At 40.3% G+C, this 22,032-nt stretch overlaps 1 protein-coding gene across 1 annotated transcript in view; it reads right to left on the reverse strand.

Moving 5' to 3' along the window:
- LOC311035348 (uncharacterized protein) overlaps positions 1-21,175 on the reverse strand; it is a 38,251-nt gene extending 17,076 nt beyond the window's left edge. Inside the window, exon 1 of the mRNA XM_084043498.1 lies at positions 20,944-21,175. The gene's annotated coding sequence lies outside the window, so the exon portion shown is untranslated. The remainder of the gene's footprint in view (positions 1-20,943) is intronic.
- Between the last annotated feature and the right edge of the window lie 857 nt (positions 21,176-22,032).

Consider the following 22,032-nt stretch of genomic DNA (forward strand, 5'->3'; position numbering starts at 1 on the left):
TTCCCATTGGAGATGTGAGTAAATGCCCAATTGCCCATATATGGGCATTCTGATATAACTACTCATAGGGGTCGGCAATATGGCCAAAATATCCACGATTTTTGTGAGGCAGAATCATGATCGTATCACAATTTATTTTTCATGTTGGTTTTTAGGATTATTATTATTTCATTATGATTAGTAATGAAATACATGATGATGCATTATATGTATGATTATTAATACTATTATTATGAGATTATGTATCAACTATTTTGAGCAGACTGATGAAAGCCTAGTTTTCAACCATTGTGTTTACCATACAAAGGCATCAGAGTGAGCTGGACAAGTTTTTTGGTTCCTTCCTACCTGCTGCTGGGGCGGAACTACTTTTTGGCCCTTTAGTGTTTCCGCCCGGACGTTTTTTAACGACACACGCTTACACTTCAACATCATCATCATCACACATTAATAATGTTGTCTTTGGGATGTACATGAACGGAAATATTACTGCGACTCGGGTCGCTATAATGGCGTACGGACATCACCGCAAGTGACTGCAAAGAGAAGATAGTAAGTGCAACATTATGATCACTTCTTTTGGGCTTGTTTGCATAGACCTGGTTGCTTGTTTCTCTTGCAAAATCTGGCAACCCTTCGCACGCTTTACAAATGTTTTTTGGTGGGCTTGTTTCTTAAAGTGCAGTTGCTTATCGCAACGAGTTGTCAGCTTGTGGATGTGCAATGTATGTGTTTAAAGGGCGAAGGGCTTGCTTCTTTTGGTTGTGTTTTCATAGACCTGGTTGCTTGTTTCTCTAGCAAAACCTGGCAACCCTGTAACAAATAATCTCTCCTGTTTTCTTTTGGTCAAGCAGAACTGTTGTTTATAAAGACGATAACGTGGTTAATAATGTTTTCTTTGAGATGTACATGACACGAAAATTACGGAAATATTAACGTGCCTGGGGTGGCTAAGTATATGGAATACGGACATTACCTTGAGTGACTGCAAAGATGTAGTTAGTGGCAAATGTTTAATTACTATTAGCCCTTTACTCTTGCCAACGGCATTCCCTTCCGGTGTGGTTCGTACTGAGCCGAAATATTGCTGAAAGAAAATAAGTATGAATAAATATGCTCCAAAGAGCCAAATGTATAGTGAACAATTAAAAGTAGATGAAACAAAGCCTATATGTATGATGGACGTTGTGGTGAACTTTGTCTGAACATGTTCTTGTGGTAGAACAGTGGTTCTCAACCAGTGGTCCAGGGACCACCAGTGGTCCTTGAGGGGGTTCCAGGTGGTCCCCAGCTAAATGATGGAGAGTTGGTAACCAAATGGACCCTTGTATCCTACTATCCTACTATAATTCTAGTAACCTCTGTCTGTCTGCTTGTAGTGGTAGGTGAAGCTACCCGGTTCTCCTCAGTGGCTGGACCAATTGCTCTGATTTTGCACACAGCCATTGACCATTACCATCTGAACTTAGCTGTGAAGCCCGTTTTCCAATTTCATCAAATCTCAGCTTCTTATTAGCGTTTTTGTGTAAAACACTGTCGCCATGGTTACGGGGCTGCCCAGCTATGGGACGAACTGCCTCCCGGGTTGCCAGATCATGTGCGCATATCCCCCCACGGATGCGTCGACCGGGTATGGTCTAGTATCTTTAACTCTTGATAGTGTAAAATGAAACCAAATGGACCCGTAAGGGTCCATTTGGTTTCATTTTAGGCTCTCAAGAGTTAAATTATTATTACACATCTGCATTACTTACAGTAATTTACAAGAAGTCTACACAATTAGAGAATGTAGAAGAATTGTTATGTTGATGAACGTTTGCCTGTTATCTCTCCTATTGGTACCAACATCAATACAGTGCAACAGTGGACACAATCTCATCAAACAGTGGTCCGTGGCTCAAATGCCGCATAAATAATGAGCCTTGATATGAAAAGGGTTGAAACCCACTGTGGTAGAACATAGCTACAATGAAAAGAGGACAGAGATAACAGGACATGAAAGGAAGCACTGAATTAGCCAAATGTATTAATAGATGGATAGTATTGTTTGCACAAAAAGCAATACTTTTTGAATTTGGCGTTTGCATGCCATAGTCATTTTGGGATGTGTAATGTAATTAGATATCCCTGCAGGTCTAGGAGAGAGAGAGAGGTAGGTGGTGTTATTGAAAACACTGGAGCTGTGTTCACACCACAGGCCAAGTCTCTATACACATGATGAACAGATCCCAGTGCTGTAAAGTGCAGGATAAATTAAGCACCTTCCTTTCCACCTCTCTAAGCTCTCTCAGTTTTTGTCTTATAAAAGTGTAATCCTTTGCAATCAGAGCGGACCTTGATGGGAATAGTACATAATGTCCTCTGTTCACACATTTTGACACGGTTGCTAAAAGCTATTATACCCTATCCCACTGTGCCATTGTACCTGATCTCATCCATTATTATTACTTTTCATGTTATCATTATCTTATTACAAATATTGTATTGTTATTATGTTAGCACAGTCTCTGCGAAACATGTCCCACCAACCATTTCGCTGCTTGTACCTGAATGAATGTGACAAATAAACACTTCTTGACTTTTGACTTGAATCTGGCTACAGCAATGACTAGAGCAGTGGTTCTCAAACTTTTTTTGTGCTAAGGACCCCCAAATTGACATGTATTTGGCCATGGACCCCCACCTGAAAAGGTGTTGTGCCACCGGACCGCCAGAAGCAAAGATTTGTGTTAAAAATGTGTTAAAAAAAAGATTTAAAGTTTTGCACACATTTTCGAAATGTTTCGAATATAGCAGATCTACAAGCTCGAAGCACGGCACTGTGCTATGAGCTTGTAGATCTGCTATTTTTAAATAGCCAAAGTATAAAATATGGATAAAGAGGTTAAAATGATTTGCTGGGGACCCACTGGTACCCCCCAAGGACCCCACTTTGAGAACCAATGGACTATACAGCAGTGGTTGAATGACCCCTGAATTGATATGTATTCGGCTGCGGACCCCCCATCTGAAAAGGTTTTGCGCCAGGGACCCCCAGAAGAGAAGAGGGTATACTGTATGTACTGTAGGATGAATGGGTGATATATCGACAGTGTATCAATATCGTGATATGAGGCTAGATATCGTCTGGTATTTTTGCATATCGTAATATTGGTGATATGGCAAAAGTGTGTAAATGGTCCACCCAGCCAGACCATTATACTGCATGATGCCACTATGTCTCTGTTTCCTGCCTCTCTCCACACGTACCTCCACTGAAATCACTTAACACTTATTAAACCCTACTTAGTTGTCCGGGGGTCTCCCAGGGATCTATCTAAAGTAGGTCCGCTCCTTTTTCCCCCCAACATCAAATCTCTTTGCCGAAAATAGAGAGCGGTGTGCTGCCAAAGGCTGTGGCAGATTTAAGCCCTGTTGTCAAGAATTGTAAAAAGAAATGTAGCGGAAAATAGCTACAAGCTCACAACGTGTTGCGATGTAGATCGGCCACTTTCACTATCTGTCTGAGCTTTTTGAATCTCCCCAATAGCTACTCCATATTACAATAGAAACTACTACTAAAACTTCTTCTTTTTTTTACTAAAAAAAATGTAAATAAAAAAATAGCGGCTGCTTTAAAAACAAATCAAAACTGAAATTGAAGACAAAAAAAGTCAAAATAAAAACTAATGAAAAACGAAAAACTATAATAACCTTGGGTGGTTGTGGCAGACTGGCAGTTGAATATACATGTACGTAATCATGTGGCTAATGAACGGCTTTTGCAGTTGGAAGAAGTCATCTCCAGGTATAGCTATATGTGCCAATATGTTTATGATTCCATGTGTGTATTTTTGACGGTATTGAAAATCATACCATTGTTTCTAAATACCCTGGTATACAATAATACTAATACTGCCCAAGCCTAGCAGATAAGTTTATCAATAGAAAGAGTACGGGCCACCATGCCAAGTGTAATTCTCAAGTTCAACTCCCTGCAGTGCTCTTCAAAACATATTTTATGGCCAGCTCCAATCTTTACACTTGTCTCACTACATTAAGCTCAGTGCTGATCCTACAGTGTGTTCACACATGCCGGTATGAATAGAATTTTCACACAAATACTAAATGTAAATTTCATCACATTTTGTGTCTCACTTATATTTAACAGATCTTCATCTAATCTGCAAGACACCCCCCTCAGTCAGTATTTTATGTATTTCATAAACATTGAAGTTAATTCTGGTCTATTCCTTTTAGAGGGAAACATCCTATAGCAAACCTTATTCCCCACATACTATACATCTCATTGAGCCCCAAAAAAAAAAAATCAAATTAAAAACAAAATGCAAAATGCTTGACGTTTAAGAACCACTTCAGTAGAAAGTCATACAGTGTGTCCTCAACTCCACCCCAATACACTTTGTAGATTTTATTTCGGCCATTTGAAAATAGACGATCTACAAGCTCACAATGCACTGCATCGCGACGCATTGTGAGCTTGTAGATCTGCTATTTTCAAAAGATTTCTTATACATTTTCAACTTCTGAAATGGTACATTCTGCACAATTAACTTTTGGTACTTTAAGTACATTTTGATACCAATACTTTTGTACTTTTACGCAAGTAAATTCAAGTGAATTCCAGACTTTTACTTGTAACAGATTATTTCTACAGTACATTGCAGTATTGATACTTTTACTTAAGTAAAACATGTGAATACTTTAACCACCACTGCATACAGTAGATTTTGAAGAGTCCCCCTCTCTGAACCTCAATGATTCCTAACTTAAGTTTTCAAATCATTGTAGTAAAGTAAAAGAAGTACCTCAAAAGTGCAGTACTTGAGTAAATGTACTTAGTTACTTTACACCACTGACTGTATGTCCCATGACATTCCCTCATGTTCCAAAGCGTTGCTGTCGGGCAGAACCGCGAAACCGTAGATTTTAAGGAAATGTATTCATATATATATATATTCTTTTTTTTACCTGTGTTCAAATGGATTCAATGTAGTTATTATTCAGTGACAAGCTCTTGTTAAAACTTTTCATTGACTGAATATTTTAAAAAGCAAGTCTTTTGCACACCTACAAAGGCGACAGACCAAACCAGGGCCCCAAACGTACTGAGAGAAAAAACTCCCGCACACCTGTCTTGAAAAAGATTTAATGGGATTAACAACAACGTCTGGGTCTGTTAGACCTTCATCAGGTTATCTTAAGGAGGTAGATAACCTACCGATCCAAGCGTTGTTGTATTTCCACTAAATCTCTTTCTCTTGCATTTGAAGACAGTGTGCAGGAGTTTTTTCTTTGACTAAATATGTATTAAAAAAAACACAGGCAGGCTTAAACATGCACTTTCGACCTGGCATCCACATTTTTGGGCATGTCATTAAAGGCAAAAGGTTTCGGAAATCTTCAAAAATAGCAAACATGGCAGATCTACAAGCTTGTGATGCACTGTGAGCTTGTACTGTATGTTGGCTATTTTCACTACTTTTTTTGACACTGTCATGTGACAAAGTATAAAATAGGACTTTAATTTATTGGAAAAAACATCCCAAGATGAAAATGGAGATACAAGGTTTCTGCCTGACAGTGACAAAATGGTAGGGGTGCAGACAGACCTTGGAAGGGCCTGGAACTAAAGATTGTAGTGTCTTGAGACTGGAATCTCTGCATGTCAGCAGTTTTATATTGGAAGGAAAATCCGCTTAAACTCAACATTTTACACTGCTTCCTATTTCACAACAGATAAAACCAAAGTTGTGTTCAAGTAAGGTCTCTACTTAAAAAAAAAGTTCATATAATTCACCACACCAATTCACAATAAAAAGCCTATGAGGCCCATTGTATTCAATAACATAAAACAATATCATTCATTAAATGGTTTTCCTTATATTAGTGGTTCAGACTATATATAGTATGGACTTGAGACATTGCTAGAGGTACTTTATTCTTTTTACTTAAGTAAAAGTATCAATACTGCAGAATGTAGAAATACTCTGTTATGAGTAAAAGTCAGGAATTCTAAATTTAATTAGGTATAAAATTGTACTTAAAGTACCAAAAGTAGAAAGTACTCATTATGCAGGATGTCCCATTTCACAATTTTTCAAATGTATAAAAATCTTTTGAAAATACAAGCTACAAGCTCACAATGTGTCACATCGCGACGCATTGTGAGCTATCGTGGGGCTATTTTCAAATGGCCAAAATATGTATAGGGCTGAAGTGGGTAAGTTTTGTAATAATAATAATAATAATCCAAATCTACAAAGTAACTAGTAACTAAAGTTTTTCAAATTATTGTAGTGGAGTAAAAGTATATTATTTTAGAAGTAAAGAAGTAGAAGTAAAAGTACAGAAATACTCCAGTAAAGTAAAAAATACCTCACAATTGTACTTAAAGGACGACTTCACCCATTTTCAACCTATCTTCATATAATAGGTCCTCACTAATGCTCCTGATAAAATTGTGTCATTTTTTTCTGCTCGGTCTGTGTCTCTGTGTGGAGTGATTGATGTCACTGTACCAGTGACATCATCGTTAGGATTTTCTTTTAAAAAGATCTACATTGGGGGTGGGGGGGGGGTTATTAACGCAAGAACAATGGCTTCCATTATACAGTAGCATGCTTACTTTCCAGGAATAGAAAGCTGTACTTATAGTTACTTTACACCACTGCTTAAAATATAGCAAAAATGTAATCTAAATACAAATCCTTTCCAAATGGCCCCACTGGTGCCAAGTCCACACTTTGAAAACCTGTGAAAACACTGTACAGTAAGTCAGATATGTGCCACTGTAGACCTTCATCAGGACTGTATGTACAGTTTGTCACGATGACACAACGCTAATTTATAACGAGATTTGTTTTGATACCCCCCCAACTAAAAAACATCCTTGGCTATTTGTCCTGAAAGTACACTAGTACACCTAGCAGACAGGTCTACTAATAGCTGGCTGTCTGTGTGGGTCGGAAAAAAAAGTGTTGGGTTGCAAATTTGCAAGGCAAAAGTTTTCCTTGGGTTTGGCTGTGTGCTGACAATGTGATTGTGGTGTGTTACCTGCCTCAGGGAGGCCATTCTGCTGCTGGTCAGCTGAAAGTCACAAAGTCATCAGGGCCACGAGATGACACATGCGCACACGCACATGCACACGCACACGCACACGCGCACGCACACGCACACGCACACGCACACTACACAAACAATATTAGCCGGGCTAGGCCTGGAGCTAAAGAAGCTTAACTCCATAGGACTGCCCTGATAACCAAACAGTGTTGGCTCTAAAAAAAGTCAAGGACCGCTCCCAAGAACTCTGCTCATAGCTGCACGAGGAGGAAGAAACAAGACAAATTGTTCCCTAGTAAAGCCGAGTTAATATTGTTGGTTTGGCTCCAGTGCTGCGTCTACATGCAGGTGACATCATTGTCACGTTGTGTTTAAAAAGCAAATACTTATTAGACACACACGTAGTGAGAAACAGGAAAGTGACCAGGACATGTACACTACGCTAATATGAATATAGATTATGTGTCAACCTCTCTCTCTCTCTCCGCACGCACGCACGCACGCACGCACGCACGCACGCGCACACGCACACAATCTTCTCTTTAACCACTTAAAGGAGTAGTTCACCCAAAAAATGACTTATTTTCTAACAATTGCACACCCCATGAAGCCTTGAATCCATGGATTTATTTTTGTTTTTGTGGCATTCATAAACCAATAATGTGATTCCCGTCTCCTACCGGCTAATGTATCCGGTAGGAGACACAAAGTAGATTATTTGTGTCTCCTACCGGATACACACCCGGTCATCAAATTATTGGCTTAGGAATGCCACAAAAACAAAAATAAATCCATGGATTCAAGGCTTCATGGGGTGTGCAATTGATAGAAAATAAGTTATTTTTTGGGTGAACTCCTCCTTTAAGCCCCACCATCTATATTGTGGGGAAAGCTTTCGCCGAAAAGCTTGTCGATCGGCTATTTCCGGCAAAAATCCTTTAACATGAAAGGTTTGAGAACCACTGAGTCAAAGTGCCCTAGCTGCGCGGATACAACAGAGTATCTTCAGGTGGATACACTGTAGTGTAAATCAACTAGTAATTACAGTATCCACACGTGCAAGAGTCATTTCACACAATGATATCGGGCCTATGTGAATGAGACACAGTCTGGCCGCTGTGTTGATGTTATACAGTCCTCTTGGCCTGTAGGCTACAGTGGTCAATTACACCCGCATGACAGCAGGGAAGTCACCAGCAACTTCTATATTATTAGTTTTTATATCCCCCCCAGCAGCACTACAGCACCATGACAACACCCTTCACTTTGAAACAAACTACAGCCAATAGATTTCCTCCTCCCCAAGCAGTGTTTCTGTGTTATCCCATTGAGACCGGGAACGCGTCGGTGTCATTTCTTTTAAAGATTTCTTTGGCTATTAAAAAATAGCAGATATACAAGCTCATAGCGCGGCACCGAGTGCCGCGCTATGAGCTTGTAGATCTGCTATTCTTTGGAAAAAAACATCTGTAAAAGATTTTGTTCCAGTGTCCTCCAGAAGCAAATATTTGAGTTCAAACTAAATGTTCGCTTTAAAAAATATAATACTCAAAGATGTGCACACATTTTTCAAGATTTTTCAAAAATAGCAGATCTGCAAGCTCGTAGATCTGCTATTTTTGAATAGCCAAAGTATAAAATAATGGCTGTAGCTCAAATCTAAAATGACACAGATGCGTCCCCGGAATGAATGGGTTATTGCAGGCCTTCACGTTGTTAAGAGAGTTTTTGATATATTGTAAGCAAGCTGTAGACTACAGTTAGCTGAGTGCACTGTGTGGAACTGTGTGCGATTGTGGATTTATTTGGACTGGATTTATTTAGACTTATTTAGACTGAAACCAGGCACAGGCCTTTTTTTCTTTCTTTTTTTTTTTACCTGGCTGCACTTTGACCATTACTTTGTGACTATACAGTACACTAAAGTGCTCTGATGATTAAACACTCGGCTGAGTGCTATGGAGCAACTTAATACAGTCATGGTGTAACGTAATGCATTGAACTATAGATAAGGAGAATAAAAGACCTACAAGATTAGTCAGAGATTCACAAACAAATCTGTCAATAAAAGGGCTTCAAAAAAGCCCAGCCACAGTCCTTACGGTAACCAATAACAGCTGACTCATATTTGCGAATATCGGAACAGCCAAATGACCAATCATGCAGTGGCCTTGGAAAATTTCCAATGTCATAATGAGGTTGAGAATTCGATCCGTGTCAAATGGCGATCATTCATTCGGATACTGGCCATTGTTCAAAGGAAATAATAGCACTTTATCTGCCCCTTATGCCAGCCGATTGATTATATTGCCCCTGTATTTATGGCAGGGAAGATAGGTGGTGGATTACTGACAGGGAGAGGAATTTCAGCAGTAGCACCTTGGCCAGGCGGCTCTCTGTATTGTGCTCTCTCTCACTCTCTCTCTCACACACACACACACAGGTTTCTTCAGAGGAAATCGAAACGTTCCATCTTGGAAAAAGAGGTGCAATAAAAGCGAGATTGCTGTAGATTGTTCCCTAAATGTGGATTCGATTGAAGTCCAGGAAAGCCAGCCAGCAGCCATGGCAGTCAAGGCCATTTTGAACAATTGCTGTAGGTGGGAAAGTCTTCTTTGCGGCTACACCTTAAACATATAGGGTTTCCTCTGCAACGTGTCCAATTGAAAAATATTTGGTGTGGGTTTTCTTTAGTTTCTTTTAGTATACTGTACCTACAAAAATAAATCAAAAATAAATAAGGTGGTCATTTTCACATTAACGTCCAATGTTCCACCATTCCACCATATTCTGGTTCCAACAGAATATTTTAACCCATTAAGACCTGAAGCCGATTCTACATGTCTCCTAAATCTCAACAGCTTGCTGAAAAACGTATGTTTCTATATCAGTGGTGCTCAATGTATTTGGCCGCGGACCCCCATCAAAATATTTTGTTCCAGGGACCCCCCCAGAAGCAAAGATTTGAGTTACAAATGTTCACTTTAAAAGAATATACAGTATATTCAAAGATTTGCACACATTTTCACGATTTTTCAAAAATAGCAGATCTACAAGCTCATAGCGCGGCACTCGGTGCCGCGCTATGAGCTTGTATATCTGCTATTTTTGAATAGCATAAGTGTAAAATAATGCTTTTTAGCTCAAATCTAAAAATGACACAGATCCAGGTCTTAATGGGTTAAGGCAACATCTTAACATTATACTATCCACAGTAGATGGATACTGAAGTCCATGAATGCTCAATGTAAGAAAGGTCAAGGCTTTAGCTGGCAGGATATATCGATTCAAAAGGAAGAACTATCTGCAGCACACTGAAAAATAAGCTCTCAATATTAAAGTCCAGTGGTAAAGTCCCTGCACCACGGAGGATGTGGGTTCAAATCCACCGTGGTGCATCCGGCTTTGTCGGGCGTCTTATTGGCCCGTGTTCGGGGGAGGTGAGCCGGTCGGGGAGGGTGATATTGATCACGTATTGCACGTATTCCTAGCGGGCTGGGGCGGCACCTGTCAGCGGGGAGTAGAAGAAGGCCCTATGTCCTCCCGGTGGGGGCTCCTCACTGGCAGGTCAGAGTCAGTAGGATACAACAGCAGTGGATACAACAGCAGTGACACACAGAAATGTGTGTGGGGAGGAATCAATTGGCATAACGACTAAATTCGGGAGAAAAATGGGGTAAAATATTATTGGCTACTCTAAATTAAAAGGAAATAGGTAAAGGGACTGCATTTGTATAGCACCTTTCTGCAAAGCACTTTACGAGGCATTTCACGTCCACTCACTCACATTCACACACCCATGGCAGAGGAAACCATGCTAGGCACCAACCTGCTCGTCCTGGAGCACTTCATTGTCTTGCTCAAGGACACTTTGACAGGCAGCCAGGTGGAGCCGCGGGAACCTGCTGATTCCAAGACGGCTGCTCTATCTCCTGAGCCGCAGCCGCCCTGAATCCAACATCGGAAGCTTATTTTTCATTGTGTGGCTATATTATGTGTTCCTTTGGTAGTTATTTCGGCTGAATTGGGTTGTACAGTATGTGTACAAAAGTTTACCTTCCTTTCAGGATAATGGCTGTATAAATGCTATACTAGCTGGTGTCTTGCCTAATCAACTGTCTCTCTGTCTCAGATCAAAAACGAAATATAAGGTGCTGACAATACTGTACCAACATCTACCATATCTGATATGGGTCGTTGTTGTTGTGCTCCAGTAAGTGAAAACCGTCCACCATATCTGTGCAACTGGTGGTTTGAGTTGCTGGTCTAAACACTGCACATACCGACGGAGTAAAGCCAAATAGAGGCATAGTATACGATGTACCGCACAAGAGAATGGAACATCAGCTTGGGATCATTGCAAAGTGAAACTGGGGCTTCGCTGATAAATCACCGAATCTCCCGTCTCCCTGTCCTTTCTGTCCACGGTAATTGAACACAGGAGACAGGCTGGCGTTGTTAGAGAGTGATGATGCTCGAGGCATAGATATGAATTCTCTTGCTTTCTGTGGCAGGCCTCTGGTGGACTGTGGAACAAAGACACCCGAGCCCATAACCGACAAGAACACTTCTACTGTTGCTCTGTCACAGGTTTTCTCTGCTAGGCCTTTCAGAAAGGCCAGCTTATGCAAGGCATTATTAAGTTATAGAGTCATCGTTCATTTTTGCTGTGTGTGTGTGTGTGTGGGGGGGGGGGGGTTAAGTAGCTAAGTACATTTACTCAAGTACTGTACTTACTGTAACTAAAAGTTTGAGGTACTTGTACTTTACTGGAGTATTTCCAATTGTCAATATTTTTACTTCTACTCCACTACATCTCAGAGGTTTTCAACATATATACTTGTTACTTTGCAGATATAAATTATTACATTATAAACCATACTTTAACCACTTTAGCCCTATTTCATACCAAGGCTATTTGAAAATAGCCGATCTACAAGCTCACAGCGCGTCGCATCGCAATGCGTTGAGCTTGTAGATCTGCTATTTTCAAACGTTTTACTACTTTTACTTTTGGTAAGTACATTTTGACATTTTGATACCAATACTTTTGTACTTTTAATTTTTTATTACGGACTTTTACTTGTAAAAGAGTACTTCTACATCGCAGTATTGATGTGTGTGTGTGTGCGTGTGTGTGTGTGTGTGTGTGTGTGTGTGTGTGTGTGTGTGTGTGTGTGTGTATAGGGACAGTGAGAAGGGAGATCATATTCATGTGGGTGACTTGTGAGGGCGTGGTGATCATAAAGTTGGCTAACTGGTCTGACATCCCTCTCATACTCCTTTCTCTCTGGTTCTTCACCTCAATCTGTCTGCAGCGTGCCTCATCCGTTAAACATCTACTCCTGTGTGCGCATGCCGACCTTTGAAATGCCCTGGCTGAGAACAATGGTGCCAATGTTGTTTGGGAATTCCCTGGGGTATTAATCGTGGGCATGTGTTTGTTTCCCTGCGTGTTTTGGCTTTTAAAGTCCAGGTGAAATGAAATGGGATACCATAACAAACACGTAGAATTAGCCTACACTTAAAAGTTTAAGGTTGGATGATGGGGTGGATGATGTTGTGATGAAATTGGTGGGTTGAACACACACACACACACACACACACACACACACACACACACACACACACACACACACACACACACACACACACACACACACACACACACACACACACACACACACACACACACACACACACACAGTTTCCATTAGATTGTGGGTAGCTTTAGTACTTTCAGAATTACGTAGCTTTCAAGTAGTTAAGCTATTTTTATCTCTGCCAGGCTGAAGGCCAGGATGGAGATTATGTTTTCACCCCTGTGTGCGTGCGTGCGTACGTGCGTGCGTGCGTGTGCATGTGGCAGTAGGCCAAGGAAGACATTCCCTGAATATCTTTCCAATCCGTCATTCACAACTATATTATTTTAAGAACAGCTGACGTAAAAAAGATATACTTTTAACCCTTTCTCTTCTCTGATTTCCCCTGTTCATCTCCCGATTTTGTTGCACAATTTCATGTGCAACAAACAGCCCTGCTTGATGTGTCGTACACACACGGGCAAAAACACACGACACACAGAGACCGTGGTGAACCATGATGTTGTTCACACACGTGTACCTACAGTCGCGCACATAGAGACATGTGACTTATCCCTGTCACTCTGAAAGACCCAAGATGCTCACTGTGAGCGACTTTTCCACGTTTATGCTATGATGTGGACAATGTGTCTGGGACACGGCACGAAGACGGACGATATTGTACAGTGTGGTCACTTTTAGAGCTCCCTTTTACTGAATGCCACCAGCTCAGTCACCTTGTGGTTAGAGTGTTTTCCCCACAGAGATAAGGAGGCTGTGGGTTCAACCCCCGGCCAAGTCATACCAAAGAAGACTTTAAAAATGTCCCTGTGACATACAGTACATATAGCGTCATGTCCAGGGGGTGTACTTGTACTGTACATCAAGCTGCCTCACGCTACAGAAACAGGAGATAGTATCCTCCTGATCTATGGGACACATGGCTCGGTTGGTTCTCAAGGCTACTTATTCATTGAATGCTAGGATAGGATTTAGGATCAATTAATTATACCATCCTGTTGTAAACACATGAACCATAGCATCCCGATTCTGAGCATGTCATATTAGGTGAACATTTGGAGAAAATAGACAAACATTCGGCCCAAAATTGCGTGCGATACGTTCTGAGTTTGTAGATCGGCTATTTTCGGCAAAGAGATCTGGTGCAGAGGACAAAAGGGAGTGGGACACGGATGGACCCCTGAGGGACCCCGGTCAACGAAGATTATAGGGCTTAAGTGCCTAGGAAAACTGGTCTAAAAAAGGATCATTCACAGCCACTGCATTATTATATATATATTTTTTACTTTCCATTCAGCCTACAGCAGTGGTTCTCAAACTTTTTCATATCAAGGACCCCCAAATTGACACTTATTAGCCCGCGGACCCCCGTTTGAATAGGAGGATATGCCAGGGACCCCCATAAGACAAGATTTTTACGGCTCTAGCAGTGATTCTCAACCATTTTAACTTCATTTCAAGGACCCCCAGTTTGACATGCATTAGGCTACGGACCCCCATTTAATGGCATTTCTATCTCTGGGACCCCAATTTATATGTAAAATCAATGTTAATTTAACACTCAGAGTTACAGACCCATGAGGGTCGATTTGGTTCCTAACTATCATTTAGCTGGGGACCCCCTGGACCTCCCTCAAAGACCCCTGGGGGTCCCCGGACTCCACTTTGAGAACCAATGGCCTACAGTATGCGACTGGCAATTGTTCACATCATTGTCAATATTGTTTTCTTAACTATGAAAATAATAGTTAGGCCTATAGTTGACTTTTCTTTTACCGTCTTTCATGGGGAGGTAAAGTGGACCCTGATAGCCGTAGCCTTGGACTAGTGCCATGACTGCTTTACAGTACGTACAGTACAGTACGTACAGTACGTACTTATTACATGGCTTTGGTTAAATACTGCATTCAAAAAATAAATCAGTATTTCCTGTCGACTCATTGATTTAGTTACATACAGTAGTAAGCAGGATAATACAGTACAGTGAGCCAGTCATTATTGGAAAATGAATCCCTTCACTAAGCAGGAACCCCCTGTCAGGGTTTTATTTTTCCAATAATGAGCACTGTGCATTACCCATTATATATACAGTACCACATACACTAGTAGTCTTGCTTCTTGTTTCTCTGGTACACAATAACATTTTGATTGTTAAATTTAACTTTAAAACAGGGCCCCCAACGGGTCACGTTTCACACTCTCAGAGTGAAATTAACACTCCAGACGTGACTGCGTATAGGAGTGGTTCTCGAAGTGGGGTATAAAGCACCTTTCAAAACAATGTCACAAGGTGCTGCTTAATTCAGCATCATAATCATTCTAACCACTTTATCCATTTATACATTGGCTAATCAAAAATAGCAGATATACAAGCTCACAGCGCGTCACTTTGTGGTGTCGTTTTAACTCTGATAGTGTACAAATTGGTTCCATTTGTACACTCTCAGAGTTACAGACCCATAAGGGTCAATTTGGTTCCTAATTTAAAAAACATCTTGAAAGTAATGGAACATCTTTTTTTTTAAACACTGGGGGGTCCCTGGCACAACATATTTTCAGATGGGGGGTCCGCGGCCGAATACATATTAATTTCGGGGTCCTTGACATGAAAAAGTTTTGAGCACCACTAGTACAAACCACACAATAATGGAGCAGGCCAAGTCTCATGCGCAGCCCATTCCATCATGCTAAATACTCCTACTTACATACTTTATTTGGGGGGATTGAGGTTTGGGTTTTGGGTCAACGGCAACAAGTGGAAACAAAGCCATTATTCAAGGAACTCAAGGAAGTTGTTAGCTCTCTGTACAGTATGACCCCATGCATTCAGCTGCTGAGGAGGAAACAGCCACATCTGATAAGGTGTTCAATTTAGGCGCCTTATCAACTTTGTTGCTTTTATAAGTGTATCTGAAAGGTCAATGACATTGTTACAATATCACTCAAGTGGCAAAAGATTTTTTTTTTTCCCGACACGTTTCCTTGTCCTGCTCTTAACAACCTCCATTAGAGATGATAATCTAACCAACCAGATACCACTTATACTGTACTATTAACACCAAAAACTATTCATCGAAACCAACACTTGTAAATGTATCAAAGCTTTGATAAGCCAGCCTTTTTATGTAGTGCTAGCCTAGTAGCCTATGACGTGACACTATAAGCTACCACAAGATATTTAGTGTAGAGGGAAAGAAATGAGGGGGCCTTGTACAGATCCCTGGGGAAATCTGGTCAACTAAGCCAGTGGTTCTCAAACCTTTTCATGTCAAGGACCCCCAAATTGACACTTATTAGCCCGCGGACCCCCATTTCAAAAGATAAGCCAGGGACTCCCCATAAGAGAAGATTTTTACGGCTCTAGCAGTGATTCTCAACTATTTTAATTTCAAGGACCCCCAGTTTGACATGCATTATGCTACGGACCCCTATTTAATGGCATTTCTATCTCTGGGACCCCAATTCATATTGTAAAATCAATGCTAATTTAACTCTGAGAGTGTACAAATGTTACCAAACGGACCCGTTAGGGTCCGTTTGGTAACATTTGTACACTCTCAGAGTTACAGACCCATAAGGGTCCATTTGGTTCCTTTCCATCATTTAGCTGGGGACCCCCTGGAACCCCCTCAAGTACCCCTGGGGGTCCCCGGACCCCACTTTGAGAACCAATGAACTAAGCATATCGTTGTTGTCGGGCAGAAACCTCTTATCTCCATATTTCAACTTGAACGACGTGCACTTGATCATACTAGAGCGTCACACAAAGCTTGTAGATCTGATACTTTTGTTGATTTCTTAATTTGAATCCTGAAAAGTAAATCTGAAAAGTAACAATTTTGGAGATATGAGGTTTCCACCTTGAGAGCAACAATATAGGGTTTTAAGTGGTTAAATTGGTTCCCAAAATGCGTTGTAGAGACAGTGTAAGAACCTCAGCTCTCTGTCTTCATTTTGTATTGAGTTTGCAATTGACCAACGTGCTCCAGGAGTTGCCCTGAGCTCTGGAGCCCATTAACCCATTGAGACCGGGAAAGCGTCTGTCATTTTAGATTTTAACCACTTTAACCATTATTTTATACTTTGGGCTATTCAAAAATAGCGGATATACAAGCTCATGTATGAGCTTGTATATCTGCAATTTTTTTTTTTATCGTGGAAGATTTTGCAAATCTTTGAATATATATTTTTTAACTCAAATCTTTGCTACTGGCGATTCTACAAATGTCTTCTAAATCCTAAAAGTTTTTTGAAAAAAACGTATCTTGCTATAAGTGGTTCTCAGACTTTTTCATGCCCCACGATGAAATGTATTTGGCCACGGACCCCCATTTCAAAATATGTTGTTCCAGGGACCTCCCAGAAGCAAAGATTTGAGTTAAAATTTTAAATACATATATTCAAAGATTTACACAAAATTTCACGATTTTTCTATCGATCTACAAGCTCATAGCGCCGCCCTATGAGCTTGTATATTTGCTATTTAAGTATAAAATAATGGTTAAAGTGGTTACACAGAATGCATTCCTGGATCGAATGGGTTAACAGGATCAATCATTTGAATAAACCAGGTACAAGCCAGGTGGAGCTCTGCCTGCACGGTGGGTGGCCGTATCCATGGAGACCAGGCTGTCATGGTGACCAAAGCATTACAAAAATCCATTCTCATCAAGGGACAGTCTCTGGAGAAATCACATACACATAATAGGAGGAAGGATAAGGCATCTCCAGGTTTGATCTGTTCTCTAATCCTGACCATGGCAGAGGAAGACCTGCTATTTTTGGCAAAGATATATATGATTTACTGTAGTGATTATATGAAGCCAGCCAGTCTTCCATTATGGACGAGTTATAGGCTATACGTGATCTATCGTTCTTATTAGGAATGCTGTCCCCGAAACTCAGAGAGAGAGAGAGAGGGGGGAGAGAGAGAGGGGGAGAGAGAGAGGGAGAGAGAGAATACATGTGTTTGTGAGTGTTGTGTACCATCCAATCATCATTTTTACATAGCCTAGGGCAGTATGTATTTGGATAAAAACAACCTCTCTACCTTAGTCTAGATTACCCAACTCACAGTCACACACACACACACACACACACACACACACACACACACACACACACACACACACAGACACACACACACACACACACACACACACACACACACACACACACACACACACACACACACACACACACACACACACACACACACACACACACACACACACACACTTATCAGAAGTGGTCTCCTCCTCTTCGTGGTTTCGATCAGCAAACAAACGTGCCTTGTGTGTCAGCCGCTGGCTGTGTTCTGACCCAAGAACTCCAAACATAAATTTTATGTAATGGCAAATTAAATATACTGTAGGCCTGCATGTGACAGAGAATAGCCAAGTGCGTTAGTGCTGTAGTAGTTACACAGTACATCTTTGTATTCCGTCTGTCCAAATCTGAACAGGGAGGATTTGAATAAAACGTCATAGTTTTTGTGTCGTTTGTATTAAAGCTACAGCAGTGGTTCTCAACCTTTTCTGGGTCAGGGCCCACTTGAAAATCTCAAAAGCATACGCTGGCCCACCCATAATCAGGTAGGTGGGCCGCATTTATTTTGATGATCAATCAATCGATTGCGTTCTGGCTTGGATCAACGGAACTATCACAGTATATTTATCTGTATCAAAATGAAAACAACATTTTCAAGGTTTTAAAGACATTTCCAAGGTTTTAAAGACATTTTCAACGTTAGTGTCATTCAAATCTTAGTGTTTTGCCAATTATTTGGGGGCCCACTTGCAATACCCTCGCGGCCCACCGGTGGTCCCCGACCCACAGGTTGAGAATCTCTGGGCTACAGTACATGCAAGGAGGAGTGATACTTCTAGACAAAGGCAAATAGTATTGTTAAAACACCTTCAATGATACAAGCTAGGTGGGAACTGTAATATAATAATACAATATCTATTTAGAAGTTAAGATAAGTAGGCCTACAGTAGGACTACAAATATCGATATTTTTCTCTGCGATTATTCCATCCATTACTTTTTCAATTAATGGAATAATCTGGATAATTATTGTATACTTCATCGCACAACGGTGTCGTGCAAAAATAGTTAAAATAGCTGAACTTGTAGATCGGCAATTTTACCAATTTTGAAGCCTATAATGACATCCCCAAGATAAGGATTGATAATGAATCGATTATTTTATTAAATGATTGATCATCAAGCTTTGTTTTGTTTTGTTTTTATAACCGATTATCGATTAGTTTGAGTAACTGATTGTAAAAGTGGAGTTAGTTTTCTATTCTGTGATGAACAACTTGTTTAACACTTTGGCTGAGTCAGCACTGTCTGTATTGTATAGTGGTTCTCAAAGGACCCCCAGGGGTCCTTGGGGGATTCCAGGGGGTCCCAAGCAAAAGTAGTTAACATAGCATCACAATCATAATAACTACTTTATACATGTGCATGTTGGCTATTCATCTACAGTACAAGCTCACAGTGCTGCGAGCTTGTAGATCTGCTAAAATTCAAAAAATGTTTTCGTTTTTTTTAAATATAGGCCGACTGTATATATATTTTTTTTGTACATAAATCTTCTCTTCTGGCCGGGTCCCTGCACAAGACATGTTCAGATGGGGGTCCCCGCGGCCAAATACATATACATTTGGGGGTATTTAAGCCCTAGGTCCAGCAAAAAAAAAAGTTTGAAAAAAGTTTGAGAAACACTGCTGTAGTAGGCTATGCAGCAGTCAAACAGCAACAGAAAAGCATCGACCCAGGACAGTTCCTCTCCTTGGAAATACAAACACAGCCCAAGGCCATGTACACAGGTACAGACTAGCTGTGTACATGTGTGTACACACACACACACACACACACACACACACACACACACACACACACACACACACACACACACACACACACACACACACACACACACACACACACACACACACACACACACACACACACACACACACCTGCAAGCGGCAATGAACTGGCTGGCCAGCCAAGCCAAACCATTCTCTCCCATTAACCGCACCTACCTATTTGCAATCTGTTGGGAGGTATAGGTGATAGAGACATTCTGGACATGGCTGCCATATGCCATATAGAAGAAACCTCTCTCTCTTTCCTAGCTTAAATATCACACACAGAGGGGAACATGCTGCACTTGATGGCCAACAAGTTAGCCTGTATTCTGTATGTTAGTTTGTTAGTTAATAGTTTGTTTGTTTGGTAATTTGTTTTGCTGCTTTTAGCATGTTTATGTGAGTACTAGTAGTAATAGCCTACAATTATTTTTCTGTCTACTTCAGTATTAAGTCATAACAACTCTATTCTCCCATGTGGAACAGAACAGGTGTCCAGAGCCTAGCCTAAACTTTCTACTGTTGCTGTGAATTCAATCCCACTTTATTATTATTATTATTATTATTATTATTATTATTATTATTATCAGGCAGTGGTGTAAAGCAACTAAGTACATTTACTCAAGTACTGTACTTAAGTACAATTTTTTTTTTCTTTTTACTTTACTGGAGTATTTACAATTTTCAGTACTTTTACTTCGACTCCACTACATCTCAGAGGCAAATGTTGTACTTTTACTCCACTACAATTATTAGAAAACTTACTTTGTAGATTTTGATTATTATTACAAAACACATATTAACCACTATGTATATTTCAGCCATTTGAAAATGACAGATCTACAAGCTCACAATGTGTCGCATCGCAACGCATTGTGAGCTTGTAGATCTGCTATTTTAAAAAGATTTTAATACATTTTGTTTTATACATTTGAAAACTTGTGAAATGGGATATTCTGCATAATGAGTATACTTTCTACTTTTGGTACTTTAAGTACATTTTGATACCAATGCTTTTATACTTTTCCTTAATTAAATGTTGAATTCCGGAGTTTTACTTGTTTGTTTTAACAGAGTACTTATATTGCAGTATTGATACTTTTACTTAAGTAAAAAAAAACAATAGCACTTTTCCACCACAACTACTAAAAGCCTACACGTATGTTTCTGTTTACTTCAGTAATAATAATAGCTCTATTCTCCATGATGTGGAACAGGTGTCCAGACTCCAGTCTGTCCACATGTAGCCTAAACGTTCTACTGTTGCTGTGAAACACATGATTATTATCAGGCTATAATACGACTGTAACAACACACTATTACAAATAAACCTGCTTTAAAGAGAAAGCAGAGAGAGAGAGAGAGAGAGAGAGAGATGATGTTGTTTCAACTTACCTGTTGGCTTTAAGCAAAGGTGTGGCACTTTGCCCTAGGTATCAAAAAGTCACGGATAACTTCAGTTGTCATCTATAAAGTTCATTTAGTAGTCCGTTTGAAGTTGTCATTTATAAAGTTCATTAGTAGCCTATAAATAGTCCGTTTGAAGTTAACAGAAACGACAAGAGTCGGTGCTCCTGAACACAGTGAACAGTGGAGCCGTCATGTTGTTGTGGTGTGTGTGTGTGTAGTTCAGTAGTGTAAAGCTACAAGCAGACTGTTCCCCCGTGACTCACTGCGGAGAGAGTCCCATGTCTACCATTTGAATAGCCGTTGGGTGATGTTATAGCTCTACATCCCATAGCCCGTAGAGACGGGGCCGGTGTCGCGCTGACTGTTATGTTTGTTATGGCAAGTGAAGTTTTAGGAACGCACACGCACATGCACGCACACGCACATGCACGCGCGCGCGCGCGCGCACACACACACACACACACACACACACACACACACACACACACACACACACACACACACACACACACACACACACACACACACACACACACACACACACACGCACACACACACACACACACTCTAATTTAATGCAAATGTATACTTAAACAATAGTTTAAAAATGTATTCCAAGTATTTATATAGTATTTTCACCCCCCCCCCATAATTCTTCATATATATATATATATATATATATATATATATATATATATATATATATATATATATATATATATATATACACATACATACATACATACACCGTATAGTTTCAATATTAATGTGTGCAGAGCATTTTGGACACTAGCCAATCACAGTTTGACTGTCCCGCCAGACTATGGGATTGACTCAACCTTTGTAAACATAGTTGGCCTGCCTCTGCTTCCAGTCAGACACAGTGAGTTGAGTCTGATCAAGTTGTTTCCAAATCCCCAACATCTCTACAACCTCCTTGTCCATACAATGCATATTTTTTTATTTTCATATCGTCTCTGTCAGTTGGAAACCCATCCAAAGCTGTTACTTTTCAGGATTCAAATTCAAAAATAGCAAAAAATTGCAGATCTCCAAGCTAGCTTTTCTACCTAA

This window comes from Gymnoscopelus microlampas, assembly GCF_963454915.1.
Source record: "Gymnoscopelus microlampas genome assembly, chromosome: 19".
NCBI classification, from domain to species: Eukaryota; Metazoa; Chordata; class Actinopteri; order Myctophiformes; family Myctophidae; genus Gymnoscopelus; species Gymnoscopelus microlampas.